Source organism: Culex pipiens, chromosome 3 (genome assembly GCF_016801865.2).
Source record: "Culex pipiens pallens isolate TS chromosome 3, TS_CPP_V2, whole genome shotgun sequence".
NCBI classification, from domain to species: domain Eukaryota; kingdom Metazoa; phylum Arthropoda; class Insecta; order Diptera; family Culicidae; genus Culex; species Culex pipiens.
Window position 1 is genome coordinate 99165714 of NC_068939.1, and position 3649 is coordinate 99169362.

The 3649-nt window shown below is 48.6% G+C and overlaps 1 long non-coding RNA gene across 1 annotated transcript; it reads left to right on the forward strand.

Moving 5' to 3' along the window:
* Positions 1–1243: 1243 nt before the first annotated feature.
* On the forward strand, positions 1244–2590 carry LOC120430406 (uncharacterized). Its single transcript, XR_005607611.2, has 2 exons — positions 1244–2071; positions 2224–2590. It is a non-coding gene; the product is annotated as an uncharacterized LOC120430406 (long non-coding RNA).
* The last annotated feature ends 1059 nt before the right edge of the window (positions 2591–3649 follow it).

Sequence of the window (3649 nt, forward strand, 5' to 3'; positions counted from 1 at the left end):
TCGGAAAATTGAAATCGAAAGGCCTGCCGCTTCTCAGGCAGAAACCGCCTAATCGCATCCAAATCCTCGTCGAAGCTACTGCTCAAACCTGGTCCGCCTAACTACGAGCAGATTGCCAAGGCTTGCGGACGACCAAGGCCAAGACGGTGAAGAAACTGTTCTACCAGAAGCTATCGATCAGCATCAATGAGCTGGAAAACAAAAAGCAGAAGAAGGAGCTCATTCTGTACCCGAACAAGAACGGTACCGTGGCGAGCCTGCTGGCGGAAGCGGCCAAGGTGATCGAGTTCCACGAGACCAAGTTGCTGAGAATATCCGAGCTGTCCAAGAACCGACTCGCGCCCGGACCCGCCAAGGACACTCCTCTGGAAATACTCGTCCGACAGGAACTGGAACGTCTTGAATAAGCCATGCCCGAAGTAATTCAGGCGCATCTCAGCCGGATCGTACGATTTGAAGAAGATCAGCAGGACGTTCTGCTCGATCGGCTTCAGGTCCTGGTAGTCGTATCAGCTGGACCTAGTGTATCAACACGTGTTGGTCGCCTCGTTGCGCTCAGTACGACGGCACTGCTCGTCCAGCCGCTCCTGCAGCTCGTCCGAAATTTCGGTGCTTTTGACATCTTCCAACACCTCGTGAATCGTGGACTCGCGCACGTACACCAACATGTACGCGTTGCTGCTGTGCCGGATGTTCAGGTCGTTGTCGTGGCCGCCGTAGTTCTGCTCGATCGCCTCGTTGCGAGTGCACCGCGACACCTCGTCGTCGTCAAACTTGCACCACTTGCCGTCGTTCTTCGGTTGATGTATACCACGTAGTGGCCGCCGTGGTTGTCCCCGGAGTGTACGAGCACGGCGTGCAGGATGTACGTGTCCTCGGGCTTCTCCAGGAACGGGTCCAGGTTGATCTTCTCGTCGAACTCGAACCGGTCGTTAAACTTTACGAAACTGTACGTAATGGGGTCTTACTGAAAGCGCATAAGGTGCAGTACGGACGGGAACTTGCTGAACAGGATGCCCTTCTCGGCCTTCTGCAGGCCGTGCTCAAACGCGTCTTACTTGTTGTCGTCGTTGAGGATTTCCGTCGCGATGTAATTCTTGAAGGACTCGTTGATGTTCTTTTTGCCCTTGATGTTCAGCTGGATGTCGTAGAACTTTTCCGTGCGACGGGATGGTTCTCTCCAGGCTGGTGCCCTTCATTTTGTTTTCCGGCTTGGCGAGCAGCACGCGGAGAAATTCTGCATGAACGAGTCCAGCGCGTCCCAGCTGAAGCTTTTGGTTAGTTTTTTGGTGACAACTGGTTTGCTCTGGGTCTGCCACGTCGTCCAGATTGTCCTGATCGTTCATGTTCATCTGTTTGGGGACCAGCGGTCACTGCTTCGCCACCACCTCCGTTCGCTGGGTTTACCACTGTTATAGAGCTTGCGTATCCATTGCTTCTACGGTCTTGTCGTAGTCCATAGCGGCGTTCAAGGCCCCGCCAGCGGTCGGAAGAAATCCCAGCTCGGTGCCGATGTTGGTCCTATGTGGTTCCGGAATCGTACTCCTGCGACACGACCCAGACGTTCCGCAAACAAAACGCGAAAAGGGGCAAAATAGCAAAATTGAACCCTCTGCCCCGATGACGGTCGGTTTGCGTGTGGCTGGCAGAAGTGCTTTTTCCGTCGTCAAAATCCGCTCCTTCCGCCCGTTCCGGAAGTTCTCCGGCTGCACCAGCAGCGGCCCAACACGGTTCAGGTCCAGCGGGTGGTCACGGCATCGGAAGACAAATAAGTCTAAATTGCGAAAAACTCTTCACGCTAACCATTCGATCTCAATTTTTGAGAAAAACGTCGCAAAAACGAGATCGATTCTGCCAACTCAATTTTTGCGATCAGTTTCTTTTGTTTACATTCGCAATTTTGAGTTGGCAAGAGCGAACTCAGCGTTGAGATGACTGTTAGCGGTTTTCAATCAGTCTTCTGCAGTTTGTCAGTGGTCGCTGTCAAGATCAAACCACGTGGAAGTTTGGTCCTTGTTTATAAGAGAAATTTGTGAAATTGCGTGAATTAGTAGTATGAAAATTTGTACAGGTAAGCGATGAGCAAGTTTATATTAGTTTTCCTTCTTAGACAAATAAGTAAAAAGTAGTTTTTTGGGCAGCAAAGATTGTTTTGAGTATTATTCTATAAAGTGAGGTTAGGTTTAGATGTTATCTGTCTTTTTTTTCCTCTACCGTTTCCAGCTTGTACTCCCGGCAGCGGTTTGTCCGCGTCCCAGCCAGTCCGTGTTTCGGCAACTCGTCCGCGTTCCAGAAGGTGGGAAGTTCATCCTCCCGGTAGTGGTTAGTATGCGTCCCAGCAGCGGCCCGCGTTTCGGCAACTAGACCACGATCCGGAGGGTCGTTCTTCCGGCAGTAGTTTGTGCGCGTCCCAGCAGCGGCCCCATTCCGGAGGGTCGTCCTCTCGGCAGCTGTCCGCGTTCCGGCAATTCGACCTTGTTCCTTAGGGTCCGCTTTGTCCTCTCGGCTGTAGATTTGTCAGTAACTTAATATTTATTTCATGTAAAATGGTAAAAATGCTTCAAATAAAGAGAAAACTTTTCGATTTTCATTTATTCTACATTATTTGATCAGAAAAAGTCCTTCCGGAACCGATTTCCGCATTCCCGGCGATTTCCCCCCTACCCAATCCATCTCAACGTTGAGATCGCCTTCTGGATCTCAAAATTGAGATCAAGTTGCTCATCTCAAAGTTGAGTGGTTTCACTTTTAGCCGGTTTGCGACATTGCATATTTTTTTTTTTTTGAGAAAATCAAGGTTTGTTTCAACGCAAAATCGGCGTTGATTATATTTAACAAAAATTTTGTTGAATCAAATCTCGTACAGGCTGATTCTACAAAATATTTTTCTGCGTGTTCAATCAAAGTTCCAGGCAAGGTTCCAGACCGGTGCTGGCTCCGAGCTCGAGGATCCAGCCCCGACAAAACCGAAGTGTGAGTGAGATCGCCCAGTCACGAAATATTCTAGCAGAGCTGGTTCTGTCAGAATCCTGCTAGAACGGTTGAACATTTCTGCTATAGCAAGAATTTCCAGCTCTGTAAGAACTCTGCTAGAATCCTGCTAGAACGCTCACGCACAGGGTTTGTGCAAATATTACGTCCAGAGATTTTCGGGATTTCAGACCCCCACCCCCCTCCCCCCTGTCACGCACTTTTCCTATACCTTTAACATGGGCTGTCACAAACCTCAGACCCCCGCCCCCCTCCCCCTATTCATGGACGTAATTTTTGAACGAACACACGCTAGCGCGCCATTTGTTTTGCTGGCTAGTACAAAATTTAACCTCAATCTTTTTCGTGTACGTACATGCAATACATGCGCACGTAGATAACTCACGGCTACGTCACGACTGTCATCCAAGTCAAAATCGAACCAAGATCGAACCTAATTTTTGGCGCGTTGCTTTTGAAAATGTCGTATGCGCATCGAACATAAATAACAAAAATAAAAACTTTTTTAAGTTTTTTTCTTCTTTTTTTTATTTAATCTCAGGGGACAACTAGGGGAACAGTATTGAATTCCGTCAAGCACCTAATGTTGGAATATCAACGCTGTGGTGTTCAGTGACAGCTAACTTAAAGTTTTTTTTTTTGATTGACATTTAATAAG